The sequence below is a fragment of the Heterocephalus glaber genome, unplaced genomic scaffold, assembly GCF_053883595.1.
Source record: "Heterocephalus glaber isolate CG9 unplaced genomic scaffold, H.glaber_assembly_v1.0 deba00001546, whole genome shotgun sequence".
NCBI classification, from domain to species: Eukaryota; Metazoa; Chordata; class Mammalia; order Rodentia; family Bathyergidae; genus Heterocephalus; species Heterocephalus glaber.
The window spans coordinates 1,480,466-1,494,677 of NW_028258339.1; the positions used below are offsets into that span (position 1 = coordinate 1,480,466).

At 37.1% G+C, this 14,212-nt stretch overlaps 1 protein-coding gene across 2 annotated transcripts in view; it reads right to left on the reverse strand.

Annotated features, from left to right (window-relative positions):
- The window catches only part of LOC106008440 (uncharacterized), a 95,508-nt gene that overhangs the window by 42,825 nt on the left and 38,471 nt on the right, over positions 1-14,212 (reverse strand). For both annotated transcript variants that reach the window (XR_015442393.1, XM_087189708.1), the window contains exon 2: positions 13,619-13,709. The gene's annotated coding sequence lies outside the window, so the exon portion shown is untranslated. The remainder of the gene's footprint in view (positions 1-13,618; positions 13,710-14,212) is intronic.

Genomic DNA, 14,212 nt, shown 5'->3' on the forward strand with positions numbered 1-14,212 from the left:
TTATCACTACATTAAAATGATTATTATACTATTTAATTTTCCAAAGTCAGTTTCTCTGTTTTTAGTTAAAGCTTACAATAGATATTGTGTGTGTGTGTATATATGTTATGTGTATGTTGAACATATCAAAAGCATGTAAAATATTAACATGTGTGATATGAATTGGGGGCAGAGAAATTCTTCTAATTCAAATATGTGCCTCCATTCCTGAATTACTGCCATAAGAACTTTTTTAAAGACAAAATTATAATGAAAATGAAAACTCCATTGAAGGCTAGTATTGTGCTTCTCTTAGTTATCAATGCCTGAGTGCAGATTAATTGTTTAGATTTTCCCAAGTAATTGATAGATGAGATGCTTTGTTTGTTTGTTTTGCAGTACTGGGATTGAGCCCAAGGCCTTCGTACTGAACTATATCCCGCCCCCCAGCCTTTTTTGTGTGTGTGTGGAGACAAGTCTGCCTAAGTCGCTAAATGGCCCAGGTTGGGGGCCATATTTCAGCCTCCCTCCCAGTGCTGGGATTACCAATGGGGGACACTATGCTTGGCTTAGTTTGGGATATTTGTACTCAACTAGAACATTAACCTACAAGTTGTGGAATGATTTCTCACTACTTCAACACTTCACTGGACATGAAGATGATAATCATTTCACACTTAAAAGATGAGATGTTTAAATGTTTCAACTTGGAAGATAGTAGCAATATATATAACCTTTTCTTCAGATGTATTCAGCTCTGAATGGTATTTTTTATGTTTCATCACTGCATGAAGATGAGGTTTAAAATATGCCATTTTGTTTCCTCTGACAAGGGAAGAAAATCACCAACCCCAGCTCTTGGTGACTGAATCATTTGTACAAAGTTTAAGTCACCAGAAGAAATACCAATATCATAAAATGGTAATATTAAAGCCTTGAAATGATAAACTCAGACTGTTCAAAACACAGAATCTATTGCCCAAATAGACCTCTCAAAGATTCCAAATGAAATCATACAGATGGACATTTCTGGTATCACTCTCATAAAAAATGCTTTATGTTTCACTGTCAATAATCTTGAGAGAATATCTTCCCTTGATAATCCTCAGAAATCAGCATGGAAAGAGATTTGTTCTCCATTGCCCATTTCTTTTTTCCATTAAGTTTATTGGTACATTTTAGGTATACAATACAGTTACATTCATCATTGGGATCTTGTACCTTTACATGATGTATCTTCGTTCTTAATTTTTCCTCATTCCCCTGCCCTCCCTTCACCCCCTCCACCCTTCCCTATTTACAAAGACTTTGTTTCCATGTTTTTCCTTTGCTCATATTTTTTCTTTTCCCGTCTTTCCTTTCCCCTCCCCCTCCCACTTCCCCTACTCCTTTAGATGTTTTCTTCCCATTTCACAGTATTAATTATACATTTTGATTCTTATTTACACTTTTAGTTTTTCACACCAGAGAAACTATTCGGTACTTACACGTGTGTGTCCTATTTATTTCACTTAAGAGTATGGCCTCAATGTTCATCCACTTAGCTATAAATGTCTCTAGTTTCTCATTCTTTATGGCTGAGTAGTACTCCATTTTATAAAAAAAAACACATCTTCTTTATCCAATTGCCAGTTGATGGGCACTTGGGCTGTTTCCAAGATTCTGCTATTACAAACTGCCGCTATAAACATGGGTGCACATATGTCACTGTGGTATGATTCTTTTAATTCTTTTGGAAAGATACTCAGTAGAGGAATAGCTGGGTCAAATGGGACTTCCAATCCTTGTTGTTTGAGATATCTCCATATTGATTTCCATAGTGGTTGCACCAGTCTGCACTCCCACCAACAATGGAGAAGGGTTCCTTTCTCTCCACACCCCTGCCAGCATTTGTTATTGGTTTATTTCATGATAGCAGCCAATCTTTCTGGGGTGAGGTGGAATCTCAGTGTTGTTTTTATCTGCATCTCTCGAATGATCATTCACTGCCCATTTCTTAACAACATGAAAAGATGAACACTCAATGGAAGATATGTTGTAATAATCCACTCTTGACTTTTCTTCAACACTGAATCAAAGCCATGAGTGATATTATTGACTATTAATCTTTCTTGAATGCAACTAAGCCTGAATTGACTTTCATGTACATCTTCTATTTATGTGGCTATATTGTCCTTCCTTGTTGCTGTTTTGTCAATGTTGATTTCAGCTCAATTTTTTTAGTATTTATCAAATATCACAAAATTGTCTTTAAGTAAGTAAATAGAATTGTCTTTTGAAGAATGGTTTTTAAGCAACAAACCAAAGAAAAGTTCAGTAGCACTTCTCTTGTATCTGTGTATTATGTATTCCAACTGAAAGTATGCCACAGCATGTTCTAATGTTGGAAGTTGTTCTTCCACTGTGTAATCCAAGTATATTATGCAACATATAATAGTGATAAAGGAACTATATAATGAACTATATAATATATAATGATTTTTCTTTTTTTGGTACCAGGGATTGAACTCGGGACCTTGTGCTTGCGAGGCTGGCGGCAGAACAACTGAGCTAAATCCCCAGCCCCATCCTCCTTTAAATATCTGCCATATTTAATACTAACAGGTAAAATTTACAAAATATTCTATCAAACACTAGTCTAAGAGCTTTACAGATAGAGTCTCATTCAACACAGGTGAGGTTGACACAATTATCATCACAATTTGATAGTAAATAACTTAAAACCCAGAAATTATTTAACTTTCCCACATCGCCTACTGATAAGTGCTTGAGCAATGTTGTGAATGGAGGCAGTTGGACCTGAGAGACACATGTCTAACCTTTATACCATGCTGATTTGGTGGACCAGGCCCCATTACTACTTTCAAGGGAAGGTGTTCTATAGGTACCTTTTCTATGCCAGGTAAATATCATGTAGATAACCTCATTTAGTCCTCTAACACCTATTTTAATGTAGGCATCATCTCCTTCATTTTGCAAACAGGAAATTGAAACCCCCAAATAAGCTGTTCAACAATCATTGGAAATGCAGCTCCAAGCCCAGTCTCATATGCCAAAGGCTATACTTTCTTCCCTCATATGTTTTTTTTCTTTTCAAAAATAATTTGCCTTTTTGTACATTTATTCTTTCCTATTTTTACATGAGCTTGATTATCTTCAACTTTGTAGGTTCATTATTTTCTTCCCTTGCTATCAAGTACAAAGCTTTAGGATGGGACTACAATTAGCTGACTATTTCTCACTTAGACAATAAAGACAATTTATGATCCAACATGGCAAGAATATGGAAGCAATTCAATCCAGAAGGTTGCTTTATTCTTAGTTTAATGACAGCATTAAAGATTCAAGTCTTGCCACTTTTCTGTTCTCCTGTTCTACTGCCCTAGATGTGTACCAATCTCTCTCCTTTGTTCAATAGTACATATCTCCTAAAATTGAAACAATGTTGAAATTGCCATGGCCTTGTATAAAGATAATACCTAGATTCATGAAGCATTCTATATTTTGTTGGGCTGTCCCTGATAATTTACTTGGGCTGTTCCTGACAAACTTATTAAAATTACCACCCATTTATGTTCTTTCTTCTTTTCCTTCCCTGTTTTATTTTCCCTCATATCATGTAACAGTATTAGGAATAATATATATTTTCTTTGTTTTATTTGTTATCTATCTCCCACACTGGAATAAATGCTCCATGAAAACCATGACTTTAGCCTGTATGTATTTCATTTTTATCCTCATTACCTACAAAATTGCCTGATACATAGGTTGTATTCAAAGAAATACATATAGAATAAATAACAATAAGATCACTGTTGTAGTACTAAATATCACACTGTCAAGCAACAACATTGTAAGCCACACAAAAGGAGGCACAGAACAAAAGGAGCTGTCTTCCTTTAAGGTTTGCAGCATTTATGAAAAATAGAATCTTTCTCATAGATTTCACAATAAACTTTCCCTGAGGTCTCATTCATAAGATCTGCTCATTTGACCACCAGTAGGCCTTTGCTAGGAGAATGGGAATGAGATTACCATGATTGGCTTAAAACAATAATAATTCAATTCTCATGGCTAAACAAACAACTCTGGGCTCAACCTTTAACATAAGGGGGGCATATGGAGCTGTCATGTGAGCAACCTACAATGTATGCCATAGTAACTGGACATATTCTTGAAAACATCCTCTAATCCATGAATTCCCCTTTCTCCCATGAATAGGACAATTCTTGTTTATCCGGCCAATTCCCATAAGATCTTTCTATCATTTTTTGTAGTACTGGAGATTGTACCTAGGGCTTTGCTAAGGCTAAGCAAGTAGTCTACCACTGCACTACATACCCTGCCCTTTTATTTTATTTTGAAACAGTCTCACTAAGTTGCCCAGACTGGCCTCAAACTTGTCGTTCTCCTGTCTCAGCCTTCAGAGTAGCATACCATATGTTTTATGGTATTGGTATATTTCATAGTACTATATTATATAAATATGGCATTTATTTATTTATTTATTTATTTATTTATTTATTTATTTATGGTACCGGGGATTGAACTCGGGTCCTTGAGCTTGCAAGGCAGGCGGTGGAACCACTGAGCTAAATCCCCGGCCCTGGCATATTTTATACTATACTTGGGTGAGGTATGTTGGAATTACAGCCATGTGCCACAATGTCTGGGTCCTACCATTCTTAAAGTACAGCTTAACAAACCTAGTGCACACCAGATTTGGTCTCTAAATACTGTTTCCCCCTAAAAGAAGCTAGAGCTTGCTAGAGAAATGGCTGATTCCAGAATTGGACCATTATACTTGTGAGCCTAGAACATTTTGTTATGGCAGAAAGTAAGGAAGTTCTTAAAAAAATTATGAAAACATGCTACATGAACTCTAGAACCAGACTGAGGGTGATCCTCCCATTAAAATATTGTAAAATCTGAACACCAAATTAATTAAGGAACAGTCATAGATTACACACCATTGATAAAAATAGGTTACTAACAGACAAAGAAAGAGAGTGGATGGCTAATGTTGATAGTAGAACACCAAAGGCTGATAGTACATATGGAAGGAGTGTTAGAGTTGGAAAAAAAATCATCCTTTTGCACCCACCATGATAAAGATTGTTTCAGGCATAGACCAATGAATACTAAGTGTCTTAGTTACTTTCACCTCACTAAGACACAATAATCAACACCTATAACTTAAAGGAGGAAAAGTTTATTTTGTCTTACAGCTTGTAATGTTTTCAGTCCATAGGCAGGGCACTATGGAAGAGGAGTATGGCAAAGGAGAAATAGCTCATGGCATGGTGGTTAGAAGCAGAAAGATCAAGGGAGGAGGGAGAGAGATATTCCTTTCTAGGCCACGCCCCCAGTGACCCACCTTCTCCAACTCCCAACATCACATTTAGCTATAAACTCATTAGTGGACTCTTTAGTGATGAGTAACATGCCTCCATGACCCAATCACATCCCCAAAGCCCCATCTGTGAGCACATGAGGCTTCTGAGGGATATCTAGATATAAACTACAGTGGTACCTCAGTTCATGAACCCTTTTGCTTGCAAGCAATTTGGTTCAATAAAAGAAGTGTTTCGCAAAACTTTGTTTTTGTTTGCAAACTCTGCATTGACAAATACTACCATGGCCATCTTTCCCACACAAACACAAATGTGGCCATCTTTTCCAAAATCATAGAACAAATTAAGTTCATGAATCAAGGTACCACTGTATAACATTCTGCCCAAAAGACTCATGAAAATTCCTTTACATAAAATTCATTTAGTCCATCTCTGAGAGTTGCCAAAGTCCTAACAGTTTCAGCACTGCTGAAAATTCTGTGTCCAAAGTCTCCTCTGAAATTTAAAGCAAACTCTTACCTGTGAGCCCCTGTAAAAATCAAAAAAAAATCTAAACACTATTGACATACAAAGGCACAGGGTAAACATTCCCATTCTAAAAGAGAGAAATAGGAGGATAGTAAATAATAGGATCAAAGCAAGTCTGAAACCCAGCAGGGCAAACATTAAATCCCACAGTTCCATGTCCAGCACTCCTGGAAATCTGTGGCAAGATATGAACTCCAAACTGCTTGGGAGACCCTGCCCCTACAGCACTGCTAGTGACTATAGCTCTCATGGCCTCTCTCTTGGATGGGCTTTGCTCACTGCTTGCAGCTTTCCTCAGACACTCCACATTCCTGCCTTTTCCAACTTTCTAGAGTCTCCACTGAATTTTCAGCCTCATACTCACAGCTTCATGCACTGCCCTCTCAGGTGCACTCCCTGAAATCTGGGTGAAAGCCTTTCTGACCCCACAATTCTTGTACTCTGCTTGCACATAAAACCAGCACCATGTGGATGATGCCAAGGCCTGACACCAACTGGGCAGGAGCTGAGATCTTCTGCATCTTGCTAGTAGTTACAGAGGTCTCTAAGTGCCTGAGTGCTGAGTATAGTGAACTGAATCCTGGGGACTCAATTTCCATTCCCTAGGCTGCCATTATTTTAGATCATGGTGCCCTGGGGCTGTCTTCTCAAAGCAAAGTCTTTTATTTTTCTACCCTTGAATCTGGAAAGAGTGGGGTCTTTTGGATTCCTCTCATGTCCTCAAAGCATCTTTTGTATTGTCTAGATCCAAAGTATTTGGATTCTTTTTAAAAATAATCTTTTTAGCAACCAAGTTCTCCTCTACTTTGTCTTCACAAGCTTCAACTTTACTGGAGCTTCCTTTCTGGCCAAACTCAAAACTTTTAAAATCATTCAGCTGTCTCTTTTGCTCTTGATTCTCAAAGTAAAGCTGGCTAAAATCCCCCAATAGTACCCAAGCCACAGCCTGAATATTTGGCTGCCTTGAAATTTCCTCCATCAAACTAATTCATCTGCTGCTCTTAATTATGGTCTCCTGCAAAATCTCAGGAGATGAACAAAATGTAGTTAAATTTCCTGCCAGAGATTACATACGTGATCTGGAGTCCAATTGTCAATAGAGTCCTTATTTTGAACTGTAACCTCCTGAGCCTGGCCTTTACATTCCACCTTTTTTGCACATTCAAGTCCTCTGAGCTCCAACCAGAATCTCCCATCAAGCTCAGCTTACAACATTATAGAAACGCTTCTCTGACCATCATTTCTAAACCTTTCCAAACTCCTCTAGCAAACTGCTTCCAAAGGCTTCTGAACCACATAGTCAGGTAGAAACACAGCAATGGATTTACTCCTGCTACCGAAACCTGTCTTAGTTACTTTCTCATCACTGAAACACAATATCCAACATCCACAACTTAAAGGAGGAAAGGCTTATTTTGGGTCACAGTTTGTAGAGGTTTTAATCTGTAGTTGGCTGGCTCCAGGGCAACAAGGCATGGCAGAGGAGAAACAGCTCATAGCATGGTGGTAGGAAGGAGAGAGAGAGAGAGAGAGAGAGAATCAAAAGAGGAGGGAGGGAGGGAGACTGTTGTTCCAGGTCACGCCCCCAGTGACCCTTCTCCTCCAACCAGGCTCCAATTCCCAACATCACATTTGGTTACAAATGCTCCCGTGATCTAATCACCTTCCCCAAAACCCACCTATGACTGCATGAGGGTTTGGAGGGGACATCTAGATATGAAGTATAACACTAAGTCTAGGGTCATTTAGTGAGGATCCAGTTATTTGGAGGTTCTTTATGTATCTTCCCACAGAAACAAGACATAAAATAGTAACAGTACAATGAAGTTATTGGATACACCCTGACTAGGTGAGCAAAATTAATATGACAAATGATGACATAATGTGACTTTATATATGATTCTATAAGATGGAAACATCAATTTGTGATACCCCAGCCTGAAACACATAATCTCAATTTTATATCAAATATTTTTTTTGTATTTAATTCTTTTATTGGTACATTGTAGGTATACAACACAATTACATTTCTCATTGGGAATTATACCTTTACATAATGCATCTTGGTTCTTATTTTTTTCCCATTCCTAGCCCTCCCTTCATGCCCTCCACCCTTCCCTATTTACAAAGACTTTATTTCCATTTTTTCCATTTCTCATCATTTTTTCCTTTCCCTTCTTTCCTTTCCCCTGCCCCTTTTATATCAAATATTAAAGAAGAACATAATTTAAAGGCAGGGGGTAGAGAAAATTATGTTCTTCAAAGAATGTCAGTGTCACAAAAGATAAATGTTATGGCAATGTTCTAAATCAAAGGAGAATCAATGCATGACAAAGAAATTCAATAACTGATCCTAAACTGGATCCATTACTGGCAGAAACAAACAACAAAAATACTATAAGGACAATTTATTGGAATACAGAATATTCCATAAGTGAAATATAGAAAGTATGTTATATTATATATTAATGTTAAATTTGATAATGTCAATAACTATACTAACATTATGTAAAAAATAGTGAATTATTTATGAGTTAAAGGGCCATGATATATATAAGATATTTTCAAATGGTTAGAAAAAAAAACTACTATAGAAATGTGCAAAGATGATAGATAGATGAAGTGATAAAATAATAAAGTGATTGGGGGAAATGTCAGCAATAGGTAAACCTGGGTAAAGAGTATATGAATGTCATATTTACAAATTTTCTGTATGTTTGAAAATCTTTCCAAATAAAGCATTAACATATACAGCTTATGATCCATCATATCCTGTTTAGAAGTTCCCCCTGCTTAGTTTTTTGGAGGGTCTCAGGACTTCAGAATAGTAAACGATGTCACTTATGGACTTGGATGTCTTGGCAAATAGGAGTTCATCCGTTATTTGTGAGAGATTGTCCAGAATAAACAATTACTCAGTGAGCATCTACCATGTTCCGGGCACTGTGCTACATACGTACTGGGATAAAAAGCAACTAAGGCAAGCCCTTGACCTCAAGAAACTCATGAATAGACTTGCAAAATGGGTGTGTAAGTTCTCTAGTTAGAGGTATGCACAGGATCTAAAAGCCAGAGGACAGATAACTTATTCAGCTAGGGGTCAGGATCAGTGATAGCAAAGTAGTGTGAAGAGGTCAGGGAACATTTTACAGAGAAGATTCTTGTGTTAAGCCTTGATGCTTTAGCCTGGTAAACAATGGGAAGGGGAAAAGGAAATTCTTGGCAGATAGAAAAGAATGAGAGAGGTAGGGTATTTCTTCAGAGCATAGGCTCTGAAAAATAAAAGACAGATTATAGGAAACAAGGAGGTAGAGTTTTTTGCAGATGCAAAGGGATCTAGGGATGAAGGGAGAGGGGAGGGAGAGGAAGGGAAGGGGAAGTAAAAAGGATTAAGCCCATGTTTATAGCAGCAAAATTTATAAATACTAGATCTTGTAAATGGCATATATGTCTATCAATAAATGAATGGATTAGGAATACGTGGTATTTATACACAGTGGAATACTACATTGCCATAAAGAAGGATAAACTTGAGGCATTCATAGGTAAATGCATGCAACTTGAGAACATAATGTTAAATGGAACAAGTCAGACACACAAGTTCAAATAGTGCATGGTTTCTCTTACATGATAAAAACAAATAAAGAACAAAATAGAAGGAGGTCAACAGGAAATGGTTCAAATACTTTCCCAAATTACAAATTCAATTATTTTAAAAATATTTCAATGTATATGCTAATTGATTTCATTTATACTACTGGTCTTAGTTTGTTGAAAGATTTATGTTATTATCTGTTTCTTTTTGTGAGAATCTTTTTGGTTTATATCTTGTACTCTGAGTAACTACTTTGAAGATAATGATACACAGTTTCTCTTATTATTTGATCATGAAATTGTGTTTTATTTTTTCATGAAATAAAAAGGTGATTTTTTTGTACCAACTCTCTATAATGAATGTATTCATTATGTATCACAAACATGTGCTAATAAAAAAAGCATAGGCTCTGAAACCAGACTGCCAGGGCTCAGGCCCCTCCTAATCTGCCACTTATTAACTGCATGACCTTGAATAAGTTAGCTAGCCTCTCTCTGTCTCAGTTTCTTTTTTTTTTTGTATTAAATTCTTTTATTGGTACATTGTAGGTATACAACACAATTACATTTCTTATTGTCTGTCTCAGTTTCTTTATGTGTCACATGGGGATCATGACAGCAAGTACCACATAGGGTAGTTGCTACTGATGAAATTACAAGAGGTAATACATTTAGGGCACTATTTGGTACATAATAGGTGACCAATAAATATTAGTTCAATTGACATCCCTTTCAGGATGTCAGAGTTCATTGGAGGGAATGGAGAAAGAAGGGAGGAAACTGTGATGACAGGCTAAGGAATTTTACTTTAGGCTAGAGGTAATGGGAAATTATTGAAGAGTTTTCATGACTTGATGTTAGTTGTGCTTTAGAATGACTTGGAGGAGGATAAGAAAGCAGGTCACATTGCTAACAAAGAAATCTGAATATCACTTTAGATGAGAGAAGATTAGGCTCTCACATGGAGCAGTGGGGAAGAGTTGTTGCTGAGGAAAGAACATATTGAGAGACATCATGGGAATAGAAGTTAAGGTTAAATCCCAGGTGGGGCAGAGATCTCTGGGGACAGAGATGATGCATTGATTTGTAGCCCTAGTACGCCTCAAGGGTTGTGGGATATTCAGCTAGAGATGTCTAATAAAATGCAATATATATATATATAATATATATATATATATGATTGCCATTTTACAATGGTAAAATTTTAGATCCTGATTAGAGGGAGCCTGGTAAGGTCTTTTGCAAAGTGCTTGGTTTTCATCTACTCTCATGGAGGTAAATGTGGTTTGTAACTAAAGAGACCATACAATAGGCACCCAAATTTTCAGTAAGACAAACTAATTTTTCTCTGTAAATCATTAGGAGCTTGACTGCAAAAATTGTACCCTTGATACAGTGGACTTTCATCATAATTTTCCTGCCAAAATCTTCACAAGTCCCCAGATTGCTTTTAGAAAAGCAGAGAAAGAATTAGCTACTTAGGTTGCAAAATTGATTCTATTTGTAAAGTATGAGGACTGGGGATTTAGCTCAGTGGTTCTGCTGCCTGCCTTGCAAGCGCAAGGACCCGAGTTCAATCCCCGGTACCAAAAAAATAATAATAATAATGTTTGTAAAGTATGAAATATCTTTAAGGGACTACATAGTCTATATTGTTTGGTGTGGCAGAAAGTCACTTATTGAATGATATTTTGATGCATTCACTTTTTTTTTTTGCAGTACTGGGAATTGAATCCAGGGATACTCTACCACTTAGCTATACCCTCCACCATTTTTATTTTTTATTTATAAACAGGGTCTCACTAAGTTGCTCAAGTTGGCATGGAACTTGTGAGGCTCCTGTCAGGGCCTTCCAAGTATCTAGGATTACAGGTATGCACCACTATTCATGGCTGGGCTGACATTTTTGTTGCATCATTCAATCTCATGACCTGATCTGAGTCAATCATCTTTGAATCTTTGAAACTTTTATGTTCAATACATATATAACTGTTACTCAAAATCCTTTCATTGTCTGTAGATGAAGAGGAGGTTCACCTATAAAAAAAACCCCAATACTATTAATTCTAATAGTACTTACCTTGTAGCATTGTCATGAAGACTAAATGAGATTATGTATTGAAGGTGTATAGCTACCACATTCTTTCCAAAGCTATTTACTGATAACCTACTATGTACCATGCCCTGCTGTATGTATTGATACACAGATAACCAAAGACCAATATCAGTACTCTTATGGAGTTAATATTACAGTGGAGAGGAGTCTGCAGACAATAAGTAAAATGTACAATATAACGGATGGCAATGAGTGCTATGGAGAAAAATAAGACAAATTAGGGGACTAGTGAGATCTGATCAGAGTTGGGGTATAGAGCTAAAGGATCCATGATCCACTATCACAAGGATCTTTTTAATAAACTACATAGGTGAGCATACATGGGATGCATAGTGCAGAGAGTAGAGAAGTGTCACTTAACACAGACAGGAATCAAGAAAGACTTTCTGGAGACACTGAGACACAATAACTGAGAAGAAAGGACTTGAGAAAGGCAACCTTGGCAGAAGAAATAACACAAACAAGTCAGAAGGCCTTAAACTTACCAAGGTGAGTTAGAAGGAATTATATGAAGTCCAGAGGCTAGAGAGTGGCAAAAGATAAAAGCAGAACAGCAGGTTCAAGTCAGGTCATGGAAATTCAGGTCACTGTCATCACTCAGAGGATAATTATGGAATAACTGGAAGTTCTCAGGAGGAAAATGATATGGTAAGATTACATCTTACAGTGGTTGCTTTTTTTAAGTAGGAAATAAAAGGGATCATGGTAGGTACAGCTTTAGGATAGACAAGAAAAATTAAAACTTACAGGCAGAAAACCTAGACAGGACACTGCTAGAATAGAATCTAGCAGGACACTGCTAAAATTATGTGATGGAAGATGAGAACATGAATGACACAGATAGCAAAAGATAGACTTAGGAAATATTTTAAAAAGTAAAAGTGTAAAGCCTTAGAGATTGATTCAGTAAAAGAATGAAAAATTGATCATAGCTTCTAAGTTTCTTGACTTGGCAGATGGTAGAGCTATGATGGCCCAGCACAGAATGAATGATGTAGTCCCTGGGCAAATGTGGCCAATTCTTTCATTCTTTCAAATGCCCTTGTTATCCCAAGTATCAAATGAAGACATGCTGGACACTCTCAACCTGACTCAATGGCCTATTTCAAGAAGCTCTTCTGTGGGAACGTGGTATAACTTAAGGTTTTACACTAAGGCAATACCTAAGCCCATACTACAATATGGGGGGGTAATAAAAATTTACCACATGGTATAAAAAGGGAAAGAACATTCTCTAATGCATATGAATTGCTTAACACAATGCTTGACACATAGTAAGTTCTAAATATAGACTGGATATCAGCTATTATCATTAGCCCTTTCATTTCTGGACTCAAGGCATACCTCCCACCTTTGCTCATCTCCCTTAACATTGGTTTTAAGATTTTTCCAGCTGACTTACTTCTGACCCTATGAAGTTTTACAATCTATAATCATCCTCCTGCTTTCTTTCGTGTTTCTTCATGATTTTCGAGAGTTTTGTCTTTCCTGCTGAATCTCCAACTCACATTCTTCTTAACCTTCAGATCACTGAATTTCATATAGCCTATTGAGAGAAATTTGTAACACACATATCTCTCTAGACACCAATCTTACTGTTATCAGCATGAGATTAAACGCCCCCTCTATCATCTGATATAGATGGATAGATGATTGATAGATGATAAATAGATAGATAGATAGATAGATAGATAGGTAGATAGATAGACTTTGAGACAAGGTCTTGCTAATTTTCCTAGACTGGTCTCAAATTTGCCATTCTCTTGCCTCACCATCCCGAGTTGCTGGGACTACATGCATGTACCAGTGTGCCTGGCTTATTCGGTTATTTTATCACTAAAAGAGACTGCTTGGACCAAGAAGTTTGACGGTGACTGCTGCTTTATATTTAACATCTGTTTGGTCAGGGGCTTGACATTTATTCTTTCATCCTTATAAGCCCTCTGAGGTAGAGCATTTTCATGATATCATACACTCTGTCTGTTTTGCAGCAATAAAAAAAACCCCATAGACCAAGTCATTTATAAACAACAAAAATTTTGCTCACAGTTCTGGAGGGTAGGCAATCCAAGATCAAGGTGGTGGCAGATTTAATGTCTGGTGAGGGCTCAATTCCTAGTTCATCTTCTTTCTGTGTTCTCACATGGAAGAAAGCAGAGAGGGGAAGTTTTAGATCTCTCCTATTTCATCTTGTAAGGGTACTTATCCTATCATGAGGGCTTCACTGTCATGACCAAACTGCCTCCCAGTGGCTCCACCTGCAAATATCCTTGCATTCAGGATTAGGTTTCAACCTCTGAATTTGAGAGAGAAGGCACAAATATTTAACATATAGCATACTGTGTTAAGTACTTTGCATGCATTAACTTATTTAATTTTCACATCAACCCAAAATGTTAATTGCCTTTGTTAGCCCCAAATTTCAAATGAAGAAACTAAGCCTTAGTTAAGACAAGTTGTTAGTAACATGTTTAAGGTCACACAGCTGATGGTGGTAGATTGAAATATGAATATATTTGTTCCTCTGTCTTGCTCTATGTCACAGTCGAACAAGAAAAGGAAGGATTGGAGAGTAGGAGCCTGGATGAATAGGCCTATCTGATAGGATGAGTAAGCATAGTGAGTGTGGATCTGTTGTGGT